Genomic DNA, 18,842 nt, shown 5'->3' with positions numbered 1-18,842 from the left:
CAGTCTGTCTTGTCACTCAGCTCTGTGAGGCAGCATAGGAAAACCAAACAACCAACCAACCAGCCAGCCAGCCAACCAGCCAGCCAGCCACCCAACCAGCCAGTCAATCAGCCAACAGTCAGCCAACTAGTCAACAGTCAATCAACCAGTCAAAGTCAACCAACCAACCAACCAGCCAGCTAACCAGCCAGCCAACCAACCAGCCAACCTACCAACAAATCAACCTACCACTTGCTCTGCTGAGGGATCTCTGATTATGGGAATGGCGGTTTTTCTGGTTACTGATGTGTGTGATGTAAAATGTTACCACTCATAAAGACTTCCTATGTCTTACATGTGTGCTGTGAAATGTCAGTATGGAATTCTACCAGTACAGCAACCAAGACTCAAGGAGGAAGGAGGTCACTTGGCAAAGGTGGATCTGGAAACTTGATATTTTGGTATCTAAATTAATGTATTTCCTATCTCGTTGGCTATGAAATGTGAGTGGAAGAATTGCCATTTAAAACCTGAGCCAGAGGTAGGCATAGTAGCACACACCTGTAATCCCTAGTCCCAGTAAGAGACACTGTCTCAAAAAACAAGGTGGGTGGTATCTGAAGAATGATACCTGAAGTGACTTCTGGCCTCCACATACACAAGTATGCACATCCACACATATGTATACATACCATACACTCATATTCACACACTCTCTCTCTCCTCTCTCTCTTCCTCCCCACCCCCCAAACATTTCAATCATGTAATTGCACAAAACATTCACATGATCTCTAAATCAAAGCTCTAATCATGGTATCTTTTGGGAGGTTCTGCTTTACCTGGGCATGGTGGCATGTACCTGTAATCCAGCACTTGAGAAATTGAAGCAGGAGGATTGACATGTGTGAGGTCAGCCAAGGTAGGAAAATAAAAAAAAAAAACAAAACAAAATACCTCAAACAAACAAAAATAAACCTCAATGAAACAAACAAAGGAAAGGAACAAAATGCCAGCTCATGTCTATGTCCTCTACCTTAGTCTCCCTTTTATTCAAGAGTCTTCTTCCTTTGCATCTAATATAACTCATGCATAGTCTTGCAATCCCGTCCCTTTCTAGATAAGGTATGTAAGCAAGTGCATGTGCACACACACACACACAGAATTGAACAGAAAATACAAAGTGCACTCTAACGTGCCCTACTCCCATACCCATTCCTATTGAGCAAGCAGAAGTATGGAAGTCATAATTTGCATGCCATCATTTCTGGTATATTATATTATTGGCTAAAGAAAGTCACAGTCCAGCAGAAATTAGAGAAGCAAGGGAACAGATTCTGCCTTTGCTGAGGTATAAAGTCACATTGCAAAGGACTTGGGGACGGGAAGGTGCTGAGAACTGGGACAAGTTTTGCACAGGTCTATTGTTCAGTTGGCGCCTCCAGCTCTGCTCTGCATAGTCCTGAAAGCCCTGTTCTCTCTCTCTCTCCCTCCCTCCCAGTTCCATATTCTTGGAGGCTGTTGCAACTCCCACACCCATGCCACCAGCTGCCCACATAAGCACTCAGCTGTTGACCAAACTTGGGCACAAACCCAGCTTGTGGCAGACACATCATCACCCCTGGCCTACAATCTATAAAATCTCTCTGCTTTAGTTCAGGCTTGCGACTTCTCTGGCCTCCTCTGGGACTGCAGAACCCACCTGGGAGTTGCTTTGCTTAATAGACCTATTATTATACTTTTTCAGTTCAGCTTGATTTGGCTTACTGTGTCATTGGAGAAACTTATGTGGGCAGGGGACCTCTTATCTATAACTTTGGTTCTAAGAACGTGGATTTTTTAAATATATAATTTACTTATTTTTATTTTATTTGCAAGGGTGTTTTCCTGGCTGTATATAGACTGTGTGAGGGTGTCAGATCTTGGAGTTACAGACAGTTGTGAGCTGCCATGTGGGTGCTGGGACTTGAACCCAGGTCCTCTGGGAGACCAGTCAGTGCCCTTAACCACTGAGCCATCTCTCCAGCCCCAAGAATGTGGGTCTTTGTGATCTCAGTGTATAACAAAGGGCTTCATTCTTGAATTCTCCCCATTTGACTGCCTTTCAATCTGAGTAAATGCACTGACCCCATTTCCATCTGGGCATAGGCACCTGAAGCAGTGAGTGAAATTAGAGGGACATATGTACTAGAGCCTGTTTACCTCTCAGTCCCATGCAACAAACCCATGTGAGTCTGTCTCCCATCGCAAGAGTGCAGTTGGTGCAGTCGATGAGCCTTCCCTGCATGTGCCCACCAGACCCATCATCAACAAGCTCATCCTGGCTGCCCAGTGCCATCTGACAGCTCCATTCTGCTGAGGAGCCAACAGACCAGATTCATGTCAGGGTAGTGTCAACTGTCACCCTTGGATTTAATCTGGACCCCAGCATATTACTCAGGAGAAAGATAAACCCTTTCCCCCCAAAAAACCACGTTTCTCTCCAACTTCTCTAGTTGCTGGTGAGCTGATCCAGAACAGAGTGGAAATAATCTCCAGCTGGTGCAACCAGAGGGATTGTGCCCTGAGCAATGAGACAGATGGATTCTAATATTGTTTCCGTCACCTCCTAATGTCACGTCAACTCTCTGAGCCTCAGTCTCTCCCTATGTAAAATGGGGAGAATAGCATCCCGTCACAGAGTCCAGGTAAGGCTGTGATGGACTATGGTGTAATACACTATGACATTTATAATATACCATATATATTATCATATATTATAATACACAATAAAGAACATAATATAATCTCTCTATACTCCACCTTTCATGTTTGAAAACTACATCTAACAGGCAGAAATGGAGGGATTAGAATGTGTCCGCATTGGCCTGCTGTGCCTCAGGCCCTGCAGGACCCAGCACCAGGTCCTCCTTTTCTCTAAGCTTCTGGTTCTGACCACTTAAAAGGTGTGAGGCATTAATTTAAGGAGGGGCAAAGTCTGACTTACACAGTTAATAAAAGCTCTAAGGAATGCAGTGCCCATAGCCGGTGCCAACGCTGTGGGCAGCTGTGCTTCCTTCATTAATTTAGATGAACGTCTATATGATCCTCCTCCCGCTGTGCGTGTGGCCTGTCCACACACCCCAACCTTCTTCAGGAGGGGCTGTTGAAGGTGTATGTTGGGGCAGGGGTAGAACAAGAACGAATTCTTCACACACCCCAACCTTCCCAGGAGTCGCTGCTGCAGGTGGGGAGTCGGTAGAGCAAGGAGAGGAGAGAGAGAGAGAGAGAGAGAGAGAGAGAGAGAGAGAGAGAGAGAGAGAGAAAGAACAAGAACTCCTTGGGTGAAATGTCTGACTCATCATTTCTAGCTCCAGCTCCGCAGGTTTCTGGGCTAGTTTCAGACTCGCCTTAAAAGGGGAGGGGCAGGTTGGGGTGAGGTACAAATAGCATCTTTTATTGCAGATAGCTTTCCTGAGGGCTTCTTTTCTGAATGTTCATCCAGACCAAAGTTGTTAGTCCAAGGGTGGCTGGAGCTAAGGCTTCAGTGTGGGGCTTGGCAGTTAACCCTTTATTCACTCACCTCAGAACGCTGACCCTGAGCTGTGTGTGAGGGCTGAATGCTGTGTGAGCTGCTTGCTGGGAGCCAAGGACACTACATTGTCTCTGTAGACTAAAGACCCTCTCTAACTACTTGCCTTTCTGAGCAGAATCCTTCCTGTAAGTAAGAAGCAGCCCCATCCCCTACCCCCGCCTACCCCTTCTCTACCCCTCTCCCCCAGCTCCCATCCTATGAGAGCCTGACAAGTAATGGGTCTGTGAAGAACTGAACTTAAATACAAAGAAAGAAAGAAAGAAAGAAAGAAAGAAAGAAAGAAAGAAAGAAAGAAAGAAAGAAAGAAAGAAAGAAGGAAGGAAGGAAGGAAGGAAGGAAGGAAGGAAGAAAGGAAGGAAGGAAGGAAGAAAGAAAGAAAAAGAAAGAAGGGCGGTGGTGGCGCACGTCTTTGATCCCAGCACTCGGGAGGCAGAGCCAGGTGGATCTCTGTGAGTTCGAGGCCAGCCTGGTCTACAGAGTGAGTTCCAGGAAAGGCACAAAACTACACAGAGAAACCCTGTCTCGAAAAACAAACAAAAAAAAAAAAAAAAGAAAAGAAAAAAGAAAAAGAAAAAGAAAAAAAGAAAGGAAGGAAGAAAGGAAGAAAGAAAGAAGGGAAAAAGAAAACAAAATGTGTGTCCCTTTAGTGAAGGTCAGGAGGTGTGACTAGAACAAGGCTAGTGAAAAATCCAGCCTAGTGCTTGTTGTTATAAATAAAGTTTTATTGGGACACATGAATTCATTTAAAAAATGCATTACCTGTAGCTGCTTTTAATTAAGACAGTAGAGAGGAATGGATATGATAGTTTATACAGCTAGTAAAGCCAAAAGAGACTTGCTATCAGGCTCTTCCCAGAGTGCCAACCACTGGGTTAGACACACCACACACTGCAGAAACACAGCCGGATCCCTGCTTCCCAGCCCTCAGAACACTTCCATCTCCCAATGAGGGCTTTCTTGACTATAGGCAAGGAGCTCACTGGGGAGTTGATAACACCCAGTCCTGAGCCTCCTGGCTCTCTAGGAGCTGAGGAAGCTGTACTCCCCAGCATCATCAGGAAGGTGACTGGAGACCTCAGGGACTTGCTGATGAGGGGTACCGGGCCTGCTCTTAGCTCTCAGAGTACCCTTCCCTGCTGTTGAGCTTCTCAGGGTTCAGTGGTAGAGATAGTCCAGGAACTAATGAAGAAACAAGGACATGTCTTCCATGGTGGCTAGATTAATTTCCCGGGGCCACCACGACAAATGACCACAAACTGACCTTAAAGCAGAGAAATACATTCTCACAGCTGTGGGGTTGAAAGTCCAAAAGTAAATGTGCTTACTGTCAGGACGGTACTTCCTCAAAGGTGCTTGGGAGGGAGGGGTGTGGGCCAGGCCTTGCTTTTGGCTTCTGGAAACGTCTTGGTTTGTTGATGATGTCTTCCCTGTGTCTCCACACTTCCTTCCCTCTGTGTGGTCCTCTGTCTGAATTTTCCCATTTTATACCCACACAGTCATTGAATTAGACCCACTTTCGAGGACCTTATCTTAACCAATCGTATCTGTGAGGGCTATCGTTTCAAATAAGGCCGTATTCTGAAAAAGTACTGGGGGCTAGAGCTTAAATCGCGGATTTGAGGGGCTGCAACTGAGTCCACAGAGGGGGCTCTTCCCACCACTGCAAGATCATCCACCCAATCACCTATCAGTCTGAGGGCCATGAGAAGGCAATCAGCTGCCACACACAGATCAGTGTGCTGGAACTGCTGTACATGAGATGCTGTGCTCAGTCTTGAATCATTTAATCCTCACAAGGACCGAGAAAGCTGAGTCCCAGAGTCTCTCGCATTTCTCAAAAACAGAGTAGTTTCCAAGCCTTGGTCGGCCTAATTTTGAAAGCCACCCTCTTCCCACTGGGCCAGCAGTTCTCATGCTGTTGTTCTGGAGCTAGGACATCGGAACCAAGGGGCAACTTCTTATAAACACAGAGTCACAGGCCCTGCCTGCTCAGAAGACCGGCTGCAGTCTCAGAGAGGGGTCTTTTTGATCCTGTGAAAATTGTCGAGTTTTTGTATTGGTCCAACCAAACAAATGGGAAGATGACCACATCTCTGGGTGCATATGCAAGCACAAGGTTAAACTGGGAATGGTTGAGAGGCAGAATCATGGCTCCCCAAAGATATCAGGAATCTCTAGATCTTAGGAGGCGAAAGGGGGAGACTCTACTTGTGATCATGGCAAGGGGAGGGTTGTTGGGGATGAAGCTCAGATGACAGAGGACTTCCTTGCCTGTTGTCCAAGAAATGCTGGGTTCCATTCCTGGCATTTCATAAAGCCAGACATGGTGGTATACATCTATTATCTCAGTGCTGGGGGTTGGGTGGGGTGGAGACAAGAGGTTCAGAAAGTCAAGGTCATGAATTCCAGGCTAGCCTGCACTACATAGACCTGTCTTTAAAGAGAAGAAGGAGGAAAAAAAAATCACAAGATGGGAAGTCTGTCCTGTTTTCCAGGGACACAGCATAACCTCTGGGGTCCTTGGCATCTATATCGGAGAAAAAGGTATGCTGTGATGATGTGATACTGGTGGCTTTGAAGAGGGTGGAAGGGGCTGCCAGCTAAGCAATGCAGGTGCCCCTAGACACTGGAGAGGCTAGGGAACGGATTCCCTGCTGTAGCATGTTTGGACTCCTGTTCTCCAGAGTAAGGTAATAAAGGAGTCATTCTGGTCAACTGTTTGCAATAGCGTCTGGCAGCAGGAGGAAGCTGCTCCAACAAGCCTCTTCAGGGGAACTGTTACTGTGCTTTGATCTATACAAATGCTCAAGTTCAAGATGTAAAAGAGGAAACCCAGCCCTGTTACCAGAACCAGACCTGGAAGCTACAGAGTCCACAAGATAATCAAGTCCACAGACCCACTGAGGCCAATGCAGCCTTCCCCAACAAGGCAGAGGTTAGGAGAGGAAGTTTAAGTGATTCAGTGTAGAGACCAGAGCTCTTGCAGTGCTGTCCTGGCTGGTTTTACATCAGCTTGACACAAGCTAGAGTCATCTCGAAGGAGGGAACCTCAGCTGAGAAAATGGCTCCATAAGATCCAGCTGGAGTGCATTTTCTTAATTAGTGATTGATGGAGGACGGCCCAGCCCCTTGTGATTGGTGCCATCCCTGGGCTGGTGGTCCTGGCTTCTATAGAAGGCAGACTGAGCAAGCCATGCTAAGCAAGCCAGTAAGCAGCACCCCTTGATGGCCTCTGCATCAGCTCCTGCTTCCAGGTTCCTGTCCTGACTTCCTTTGATAAACAATGATATGAACGTGTAAGCCATATAAACCCTTTCCTCCCCAAGTTCCTTTGGTCCTGGTGTTTCATCACAGTGATAAAAAACCCTAAGGCAGGTAGGTATAGTGTATAAATTCTCTGTAGCGATGATTAAGATGCAGGCCCTGCTTCTCAAGGCCTGATGGTTTGTGGTTCCAGCAAGTTCCCATCAGGTGACCCTCCTGGGTGGCCAAGGACAATGAGTAGCAAGCTGTGGGTGCCCAATCCTCACTGGGTGTAGACCTTCGGGCAGCATTAGAGAGTTCATCGGCCTCGGCTGAATGAATGCCTTTCCACAAAGGGCTGGCTCCACCCAAGGCTTGCGGAATCAGGACCCTGCACAGCATCTGGTATCTCCATTCCAAGGGAGCTGATCCATGAAGAGGTGCTCAAAAGTGACCTCTTCAGAGCATGAAAGCAAACAGCTCCCCAGCAAGTCATAGCCGCCTCCCTCCAAAAGCTGTGTGGACACAGGTGCCATTGTTGAGAACATGATATGTTCACCCTCTGACCACCTCTCTCTCTTCCTCACCATGGCAAGATCTCGGGCATGCCACAATCTGACCTAGACACCTTGAAGAGAATGACTTGGCTCCAGAGAGACATGTCTTATGGCAGCTGAGAACCCTGAAAAGTAAGCATAGGGGTCTAGAGTCAGGGCTGCCAGGTCAGGGCCCCACACCAGTTCTCTTTACTCTCTGCTCCCTAGATTCACCTGCTGTGACACCATTAGTGTGAAAGCCACTGCTCTTGTCTGTACAACAAAGGACAACAGCCTCCAGATACAGTTTACTGCCCTATGTGACATAAAAAAAACACAGCAAATAAAACTTCAAAGGCCTTGGGGCAGACACCGGCTTCAGACACACCTTTCTTCTGAATCCTGTTAGTGGCCTGCAGATCTGCAGGGTGACCTCAGCTCCACACCCTGCCCCGCCTTGCTCTACCCCACCCTCCATCAAGGCTCCCATTGAGGAAGCTAGCTGTGTGACATCAGTGTCATTAAGCTGACCTAGTTTCTCCCAGGTGGGGGGGGGGATGGGAGAGGGGAGATCTCAAGGGCTTTCGTCAACATAGAAACCTATTCACCTGCCTCAGAGGAGCCACGTGGAGAAAGATGGACCAGAGCCTCACTCAGAGAGGAGGAAGGTCCCCTGTGAACACGCACTGCTCAGACTTCCAAAGACAGGGAGCAAAGCCGGCTGTTCCTACAGTACTTGGAGTTAGGGGTTGGGAGAGTCTCCTCCTCCACATGGGTAGATCCCTCCCTGCCCCCACCATTAAGTAGAGCTTGTGTGGTTAGTGCTATTCCTTGGGGCTCCGGTCCTGACCATCTGTTGACTGGCCTGTGGGATGTAGCAGACCTATCTTGCTAAGCTGGGACATCCCACACGGTGTTTCTGGCTTCTCTGTGTTTTTCCCCTTTCTGGGAGTATCCTCCCCCCCCCTTTTTTTTAAATATAAAGACTTCTATTCATCCCTCAAATTATTAATTATTCCAAAATGCCTTCCTCCTCACTTCCACGATATAGTCCTATTCTGTTATTTGGTTCCTTCTGAGGCTCCGAGAGTGTGGTCCCCTGGCCAAGAGTTGAGCAAATTCAAGATGTTCAACTCCCTCTGGTTCCTTTGTCCCGCTGCACAACAGTCCTGCCATTCCGTACTTTGTTGACATTATCCATTGAGACAGCATAGGAGAGTTATAGAGGCTGGTTCCACCAGGAAGTGATGCCTGCACCCATACTGGGTGCCAGATTTCCCAGGATGAGCGGCAAGCCCAATGGTCTAAACCCAGACTCCTGAGGCTGGTGTCTCAGAGATGTCCTAACATTTGTATGAAAGGAACCATGTCATGCTTCCAGTGAGACACATTTTCCCAGCTAGTGGGCTCCCGTGAAGTTGATTCACGAATTTAGGTTGCTTGGGAGAGTTGGCCCGAGGCTCTGGAAAAGGGTCTGAGTTTTTCCTAAGAACTGTTAAGAGTCTGTAATTTTCAGGCTGAAGATGCAGTCACTCTCTGGCTTCTAAGGTGTGGTATTCTCAGAGGTCATAGTTCAGATGAAAGGCAATGTTATGAGCATGGGAGTCCTAGGTTGGGTGAGGGGGCAACTGTTCTGTCTTGTAGCTTATTGTACTAATATTCTAAATAAAAAGACATCGTGGGTTGGGGATTTAGCTCAGTGGTAGAGCGCTTGCCTAGCAAGCACAAGGCCCTGGGTTCGATCCTCAGCTTAAAAAAAAAAAAACAAAAAAAACATGCCCCTCTTTTTTGACTAGCAGAATATTGAGACAATGGACCCCAAGAGACTGGAATTTCTCCAGGAGTCCCACGCTGGGAGAAGGAAAAGGCTGAAGAACGGTTTCAGCAAGAAGAGGAACTTGTCTGTCGCAGATCGACACAGTTCCGACAACTCATAGACCACCTTGCTGGACAGACTGGAGCAGAGATGATGATGGGTGGGAACACGCTTTGATCAGGGATGTTCAGTGGCGCATTATCCCTCACCCTCTACTTAAACCTGGAGGACCCTGGAAAGGGACTTACAGTATTCACAGCACTCCCTTGTCCCTCTTCCCGTGACCACGGTGCACAGATTTCTTTTTTGCTGCTTTTCACGATCCCTTCTATGTTGAATTGGTCTTTTGGGGATGAGTTGTCCAGCCTGCCTTGTTAGACCCCGGGCATGACTAACAATTCCTGTATCACTGCCTAGGGCCTTGTCCATGCAAAGCAGTCACTCCACCATGGAGCCACACCCCAAGCTTCCTGCCTGCTAGAAACGCTCAGCATCATGTGCCTTCTCTTTACTTTATGTGTTAACACATCTCTTATCTTTTCCTCATGCTCCCTGCTCCTTGTCACCAGCTCAGTATGTGCCTGGCAGCATTTCACCAAGGTCGCTGTGAGCACATGAGCTGGCACTCCCTCTACTGCATCTGGGGATAAACAGCCACCAAGGGACACCTCTGCCTACCTGAAATGGACCTCCAGTGGCTTCAAGGGAAGGGTCACCAGTCCAAGAGGCCCTACATCTGCTGGTTTGGATGACTTGTAGGCTGTGTTACTGTTCTCCAGGCATAGATTGGTCCCCTTCTCTGATGACATCAAAGTGCTATGAGTCTTGGACCCTCCCTCCACTTTACCGGACCCTGCAGGGATGATAACTGCCTGGTTCAGGGTGGGACTTCACACTTTTAGTTTATCTTGGCCCCATGGAGGCCTAAAGGGATCGTGCTGACCTACAGACCGGCAGATGAGCAAGATGCACATGGTAACTCACCTTGGTTTTGCTTTAAATGTGATACTGTTGAATCACTTAAAAAAAAAAAAAAAAAGATGGGGTTTCTCTGTATAATAGCCCTGGCTGTCCTAGAACTTGTTCTGTAGACCAGGCTGGCCTCAAACTCACAGTTCAAGGCACAGCCTGCCTCTGCTTCTCCAGTGATGGGACTAAAGGTGTGTGCCACCATACCCAGCCATTTAATCACGCTTAATTTGGGAGTTTGCTCACATGACAAACAGAAATTGCAGACTCTGCCCTGGATTTTGAAAACATAGTCCCTTATGCCACGAAAGTGCTTGGCCACAGGGAAGTCACACTGTCACACCGTCACCTCTCCTTCTCTCTCCTGTTCATTTCCTCCTCTCGCTCACCCACTCCTGGCCTCTTCACTTTTTTCCAGTGTGCTCAATCCCTACGCAAAGCCCAGGATGTTTTTTATGACATGAACACCTGTACAATCACCATCCAGCTCAAGGAACAAAATGGTAGCCGCTCTAAAATATCCAACAATAAGTACAGGGGGTGGTTCTTGGTGCCATGCCCTGAAGCACCTCACCTAGCAAGGCAGCAGGCAGCTGCTAGGTACCTGCTCCTTGGGTGTGGCTGCCAGGGACCCTTAAGGCCTGGGATGCACAGATGTGCCCCCTCTCTTCTCTACCTTGTGGTCTTGGATGCTAGTGCAGATCAAGGCAGAGCTCTCCAGAGAACCATGTTGGACTGTGCCCCAGGATTCTGTGACCAACTCCTTTATTCTGGTTGTGAGTTAACCCCCAAATAAATTCCTTTGACCATCAAATAGACTCCATGGATTTATCCCATTAAGTAAGCCCTTCCATTTCCCTGGTGGTAACCATTGCCCCGATTTCTGTCATTTCCCTTTTGTTCACAAGACTGCTTGAACTACACCACAATCACCAACCCTTCACTCTACAACAACCCCCTCAGATTGGAACTCTGTGCCTCCGTTTCCTCGTTGATGAAAGGGGTCTTGCTTGCTGGGTTGTTTTGTGTGTGGAGAGGGATGATCCAAAGCGCCCAGTACAGGGAAAGGGATCAATGAACACTTAACATTGATTTCACTCTGATCTTCGCCACGTTGAAGTCAGTGGTACTGAGTTCCTGCAGTGTGTCTCGAACTCCAGCCCAAAGCAAAGCTGTTTGGACGTTCATGTTAGCTGCTCACCATTATGTAACATTCTGGATGCAGTACTTGCTAAATACTGAAAGCTGTGACTGCCGATTGCCTTACTCCTTTGGGGAAGACTAGGGGTCTTAGGACCCTCTCTTGAGAACAACTTGCCATGGAGGCTCTTGGGTAGTCTCAGATTCAGCTTGCAATGATGTCGTCGTTGTCAGAGACTTGGGAACTGCTGTCTCTTTGGAGGAAAGTCCCCGGCTTCTTCCCATTGTCCTTTTTATCCATGTCATGTCTTGTTGGCCATTGTTTGCTCAGATTCAAGAGGAAGTCCAAACAAGAGAAGGCAGAAAGCGAAAATGAATCAATTAAAATGTCTTTGTTACTAATGAATGTTGAAAGAGGCGAGAAAAGCTAGCTGCTACACACCTGAGATTTTAGTCAAGAATGCTGCCCGAGTCTTCCTAGACTCACTTGAGTGACAGACACTTGGCATGGGGGCAGGCAGTGTTGTGGAAGAAAATAAATGGTTGTCAGCTATTACTCCCCACCTCTGCAGTCTTGACCACGCCTCTTCAGGCCTTAGTTTCCCCCCGTGCAAAGCAGAACAGCCCTCACTTCACTGTGAATATTAAACGGAACAATGTCTGTCAGCTGCGGATACTGAGACACTCCGTAGAGGCTGACACATTTGTCTCGACTCATCCTAGCTCATCTTAGAAAACAAGATGAGGAACCAGGCCGGTGAAAGACTAGAGCTGCTGACCAAATTCCACTGAATCACGTGCTTTATTTCGTGGCCGTATTGTTCAGTCTTTCCAGCGTGCCCGCGCAGTTGAGAGACACTTCAGCGCCACAGATTAGTTGGAGTTTTGAAGGGAACAAGTCAGGGATCTTGCAAGAGGCCCCTGGAGCTGGCTCCACCTGTCCCGTCCTGAAGCATTGTGATGACACAGTCACTGTATCATTGTTGAACAATGCTCCCACCTGCTTCCAGTGGCGTCCTCGGTCACGGAGACTCTGTAGGATGCTGGATTACATGCTGTTATCTCCATTTTCTGGTGAGGAAATTGAAACTCAAGGAGGTCAAATCCCCGGTCCAAAGTCACACTTACTGAGGAGTGGATAGGAAACTTGTGAGCTCATCTTGTGACTTGAGAGCCAGACCCTGTATCGTCTGAGTTGCCAGGCTGAAGGCTTCCGTCTCAGCTCTGAGGCAATTCACTTTACTGTCGTTTTAATTCACTTCTGTCTCAGCTCTGAGAAATTCACTTTAACACTCCGTTCTTATCTTTTTACCTCCTCTCAGAATGCTTGCTTCAAAAAGCATTTCAAATTCCAACACTATTGTATTTACTTTACCATAGATCAAATTCTATCTCAAAATCTGTTTGTAAATGTGTACACACACACACACACACACACACACACACTCACGCACGCACACACACACGAATTTCCATCTCCAATGTCTCCCACTGGGCCCTCCATTAAAGGCAAGGTCTTCATTGAGGTAATATGGGGAGGAGGCAACAATAGAGGGGGTGTGGGGAGTGTGGGGTGTCTTTGGGTGTTTGGATATGTATCCTTGAAGGGGTCTGTGAGATCTTGGCTGCTGCCTCTTCCTCCTCCTCCTTCTCCTCTCCTTTTCTTCCTGGTAATGAGGTGAGTGGGTTTGCTCCATTGCCCAGCCTCACCCCCACCAGAGTGTTAAAAACAGTGGGTCCAGCTGAGCATGGGCTCCAAACCACGAGGCAAAAATAACCCCTTTCTTTTTATAAGTTGATTATCTCACACATTTCATTATAATGATGGGGAGCTGACTAACGCGGTATACACATATACATATTAATGCTTTTTCCCAACAGGAGCCAGTCTGACAGACAGCTCAAAACAAAGAAGTCCATCCATACTGAGCATGGTGCTGCATGCCTGTAAATCCCAGGATTGAAGGCTGGAGCAGGAGCATGCAGAGCTTGAGGCCAGCCTAGGCCACTTCTCCCCAAAAGGATGTAAATAGTAGGGGGATCCAAACCACAGATGGACTGAAAAACAAGATATACAGCAGATTGTCTTCCTTTAAAATGGCTGCTATAGGAACCCCCCAAAATAAAATAAAATAAAATAAAATAATAGGGCTGCCTCCTGAAATATCCTTCAAAGAGTGGCTGTGATTTTTGAGTCAAAGGGATATTTTGGAAACATAAATACTGTGAGTCACAAGATTCTCTCACCAGAACTAAGATGTGTGAAGAAAATGTAGCTTCTGTTGTCTTCAAAACAGCTCTGAGTTCTACATAAGCTTCTTCCCCTGAGGCAGGAAAATTTAGATTTGCCAAGAAACAATATTCTAATTTCTTTTGGTCTAGACACTCTCTTTCCCATTTAAGTGGTTAGTCTCTTCAACTGGATGTCATACCTGGATTGCTATTAAGAAAAAAAAAAAAAAAAAAAGACAATTTCTTGCCATAATTCAGTCCCTGGGACACATATCATCTTTCAGAGTGGGCCCTTTTCCTGCTTCCCCTGGATGGAGTCTCCATGCTGTGAGTGATGGTGTGAACTTTGTGCTCTGGTATGTCTGGACAGGCGGGCCTTCGGGACTGGGAGATTACTGAGCAGGCATAGTTGGGTGTGGCTTCTCAGAAGCTGCGATGTGCTGACTTCCTCCTGGCCATTTGTCCTGGCATCCTATGGCCTCTTCTACTAGGTGTTTGCCGGGCCATGTGTCTCTTCAGAAGTGGTTCCCCCTCTTCAGAGGCATCAGGGATCCTCAGGTTATGAGAAACAGGAAGTATAGCCATAGAGTCTTCTTATATTACCTTCCATTATTCATACACCATTGTTCCTGAACCATGGTGATCATATCCCCAATCTGGAAGGCTACAACATCCTTGGAGACTCTCTCCTCTCTATATCCTTTGGCTTCCACAAGCCAGACCGGATGTTTCTAAAACATCCTAACATCATCCTGAGTTCTTGCCTGACCTATTGCCTCTGGTCTCTGCCTCCTTCCTCCACCGCCATCATTTATTTATTTGTTTGTTTGTTTGTTTGTTTATTTATTTGTTTGTTTGTTTATTTATTTTTAAGTTGGGGCCTTACTATGTAGCCTGGCTGGAACTTGTCATGTAGACCAGGCTGGTTTCAGAACTCTCAGAGATCCCACTGCCTCTGCCTCCTGAGTGAGGGATTAAAGGAGTATATTGCCATGCCCAGCTTTTTCCTTCTATTTTAGTTTATGGATGGAAGGGCTTTCCCTCAGCATTGGTGAGGGTGGAGGGGGCTATAGGCCAATGTCTTCCAAGCTTGAATCTGATACACATGGATAGGTAAAGGAGCTCGGACTGGCTTTCAAGTTTACTGCCTTGATTCTTTCTGTTTTAATTTGAGACAAAGTTTGGCTATGTAGTTCAGGTCTTGAATTATCAAATTTTCTGCCTTTATCTCCTGAGTGCTGGGATTATAGGTGAGTACTACCATGCATTTCTTTTGTGTGCATGTGTGTATGTGTATATGTATTCATGTGTATACGTATTTGTATATATGTGCATGAGTGTTTAGGCACATGAGTGTAAATGCATATGAAGGCCAGAAATCCATGTTGTGTATCTTTGTTAATCTCTCTACTTCAATTGTTGTTGTTATTATTATTATTATATTTTTGAGACAGGGTCTCTCACTTAACCTGGAACTTACCAATTCAGCTACACTTGCTAGCCAGCAAGCCCCAGGGAGCCTCCTGTCTCTGCCTCCCCAGAACTGGGATTACTGATGCATGCTGCCATGCCTGGCTTTTCACACAGGTGTTAAGGATCCATACTTGGGTCTTTGTGCTTACCCAACAAGTACTTTGCTGACTGAGCCATCTCCTCAGACCCCATACATTTCAAATGTCAAAAAAACTCCATAGACTTTGTTTCAAATAGGTATCTGTGGCATAACTTTGTCAGAGAATAGTGCATGAATAAATTCTGTTTAACATTACAAATAATTGTTGAATTAATTAATAAATACAAAAATGAGTTCTTGTTTTAGCCAATAATGTTCTATGTAGTTTTAAACAATTATCTTGCCTTACATCCCAGTCTACCATCCCACAATCCCTTGCAAATACACCTGCTGTTAAAAGCATAATGTAGATCCTTCCAGATGCATAAATGGATAATTTATTTTTCCCTTTGGTGAAAGCAACTTGAAGGAAGTAAATAGGTTTTTTTTTTTTTTTTAAATTTAACGCAGTGTTCTGTAAATCACTCCCCACCCCATCAGGGTGGATGGGACAGGTCCACCTTGCTCTTAGAACTGCTATGTACTGATCTGCAGTAAGGACGGACATCATTGCTCAATGATGTGCTTGATGCACATTTAGATTGCCTGACAATTCTGCCTTTGTCAGCAGTGTCTCAGAAACCATCCTTGTTCAATGGTTGCAGACATGTCACAAGAACCTGCCATGGGAAGTGGAGGTGCTAGATATTTGGCCTTTAACTAATGGGAACACGAAGAGTATCACTGGCAGGAGCGCCATCTCCAGGAGCTAAACCTCTGCTTTGCTTCTGGTCACTGCACTATTGAGCACAATGGATCCCACTGAAATGGCACCATTTCACCTTACGTCTTTCACAGTGCTGGTAGAGAGCAGGTGCTGATCTGCGCGCTCACGGGCAGGTCGACTCTTAGATCATCCTGTGTGTTGTTCCTTTACACATTGCTGGGACAGCACACCTAACGAAAGCAGAAGGGGGGTTTACTGGATTCATGGTCCATCGGTGTGAGGAGGGATGGTAGCAGGAGCCAGAGCATCTGGTCCTATTGCATCTGAGGAAACGCAGAGTGACGGACTTTTGCACACAGCTCTTCTTTTTGTTGAGTCTGGTGTTCCCAGCTTATGAAATAGTACCATGTGAATGAAAACAAGAAAAGGAAAAGACATGACTGCTCTCCTAGGTGGTGGAGGAGAAGGTTTATTACAGAGAAAAGGAAGAGCATAGCCAGAGACAGAGAGTTCTGGTAGATTCCAGAGTGGGCATGACCCTGAGCCATGTGAGAAGAGGGGAAAGGGGAAGAGAGAAGGAAGAGAGAGGGGAACTGTTGTGGACTATTATAGATGTATTATGTTCTTTTATGCTGTGGGATATTTGTTTAATGATGCAAAGATGTGTTGCATTCTTTTATGTTGCATTTGTTTAACTCTGTGAGGCTGTGTTACTGTGCCTGTCTAAACACCTGATGGTCTAATAAAGAGCTGAACAGCCAGTAGCAAGGCAGGAGAAAGGATAGACAGGGCTGCCAGGCAGACAGAATAAATAGAATGAGAAGAGGGAGCAGTGGGAAAAAAGGAGGAGAGGAGGACGCCAGATGTGTCCAGCCACCCAGCCACACAACCAGCCACTGAATAAGAAGGAAAGAAGGACATATAGAATTGAGAAAGGTAAAATCCCAGAGGCAAAAGGTAGATGGGGTGATTTAAGTTAAGAAAAGCTGACAAGAAATAAGCCAAGCTAAGGCTGAGCATTCATAAGTAAGAATAAGACTCCTTGTATTTATTTAGGAGCTGGGTGGTGGGTCTCCGAAGAGCAAGAGTAAAAAACAAACAAACAAACAAAATAAAACAAAACAAAACACTACAGGGAACCAGGGGCAGCAACCAGGAGGCTCAAAAGAGAGTAGATAAGAGCCCAGGTAACCAAGATGGTAGGATTATATAAGGAAGAGCATTTGGGGGAAGGGCAGTCCAGCCCCTGGGCTGAAGAATTCAGGGAGGGAGGTAGGTGGACCAACCAGGAGGACCTTGTAATAGGTAAGGACTGAAGAATTCAGAGAGCACCTATCTGCTTTGTTATGTTAAATAGTCACCTTAGCCATTTGTTCCAGGTTTGAAACCTAACACTATGGACAGTGGTTGTGTCTTCCCATGACAATTAACCTAGATAATCCCTGACAGATGTGCCCAGAGGCTAACCTAACCTAGATAATCCCTGACAGATGTGCCCAGAGGCTAACCTAACCTAGATAATCCCTGACAGATGTGCCCAGAGGCTAATCTAACCTAGATAATCCCCCACAGATGTGCCCAGAGGCTAACCTAACCTAGATAATCCCCCACAGATGTGTCCAGAGGCTAACCTAACCTAGACAACCCTCACAGACATGCAAAGACACCTGTTGTCTAGGTGATTCTGAATCCTGTCAAGCTGACAGTCAACAATCACCATCTCATCATGGCAGAATAAAGCTGAAGCTCACAATGTTTCATCCTCTAAAGAGCAGAGGAACGTTGTTTTCCTTGACAGTAGGTCCTCCTGAGGATGGCCAGCCATGACAGCTGTATGCCCGTGTCACGATCAGAACCAGAACGGTGTGAATTGCTTCCTCTACTCACTGTGTAGAGCCTTGTTGGGCCTCAGTAGAGGCCTGGCTTGCTGTGCAGGGTACAGTTTAGCTCAGTGACCAACTGTCTTGTCACAGGCTGGTTGCTGACCAGAATGGAGATTCGCGCCCTTCTTTCTGCTTCTGTTACAACTAAATCATATTATCTTACCTAAGCCGCTCTTCTTGGTCACTGAATAGATGGTCCCCATGACTCATATGCTCGTCCTTAGTCTGGTCAACTGTGCCAGGGACCAAGGCCACATAGTATAAAGCTTAGAATGTGAGGACTTTCAAAGGTGGACATTCAGAGGCATCTCAGAAGAGGGCAGAGTAATGGACAGTTGTTTTGCAGGCTGGCCAGAGGTCCCTGGAGAGGGCATCCCTCTAACACCCATCAGGACACAACTGTTAAAATTTCTGCAGGAGCAACACTGAGATCCACCTGATTATGATCTGGCTAGTTTTTTTTTTTTTTTTTAATATACTTTTGTGCTGGGTAGTTTTTTTTAATGCCAACTTGATACAAGGTAGAGTTATTTTGAAAGAGGGAAATTTGAAATCTCGATTGAGAAAATGCCCCCACCAGATTGGCCTATGGACAAGGCTGTGGGGCATTTTCTTGATGGATGATTGATGTGGGTGGGCCCAGCTTACTGTGGGTAGTGCCACCCATGAGCTGGTGGCCCTGGGTGCTGTAAGAAAGCAAGTTAAGTAAACCCTAAGGAGTAAGCCAGAAAGCAGCCCTCCTTCATGGCTTCTTCTCTTGTTCCTGCCTCCAGGTTCCTGCCCTGACTTCCCTCAGTGACTGAGTTATAAGCTACAATATGAACTCAACCCTTTCCTCCAGGAGATGCTTTTGGTCCTCGTGTTTTATCTAAGACAGTGCCCTTCCCAGAGCAAGAAATAGCCCAAACCGAAGCCCACTTCCAACTGTCAATTTTGTTTTCTTTCTTTTTTTTTTCTCCTTTTAACAAACACCCTGGAACTCAGTGACAGTTCTTGAGGATCATATGGTCCAGTGACAGTGAATTGATTGCTCCAGCAGAGGTCTCTAATGAGATTGTTCCCACTGCTCAGGAGCCGCCATCTCCAGCAGCAATGTAGGGGCCTTGTGAATAGAGAACGCCAATCAACCTTCCTGCTCCTTCCTTTTGGAAAGCGCCAAGCCCTAGCAGCCAGGCCTTCTTCTTAATTAGTTGT

Source organism: Onychomys torridus, chromosome 10, assembly GCF_903995425.1.
Source record: "Onychomys torridus chromosome 10, mOncTor1.1, whole genome shotgun sequence".
Taxonomy (NCBI): domain Eukaryota; kingdom Metazoa; phylum Chordata; class Mammalia; order Rodentia; family Cricetidae; genus Onychomys; species Onychomys torridus.
Note: the sequence above shows the minus strand (reverse complement) of the source record.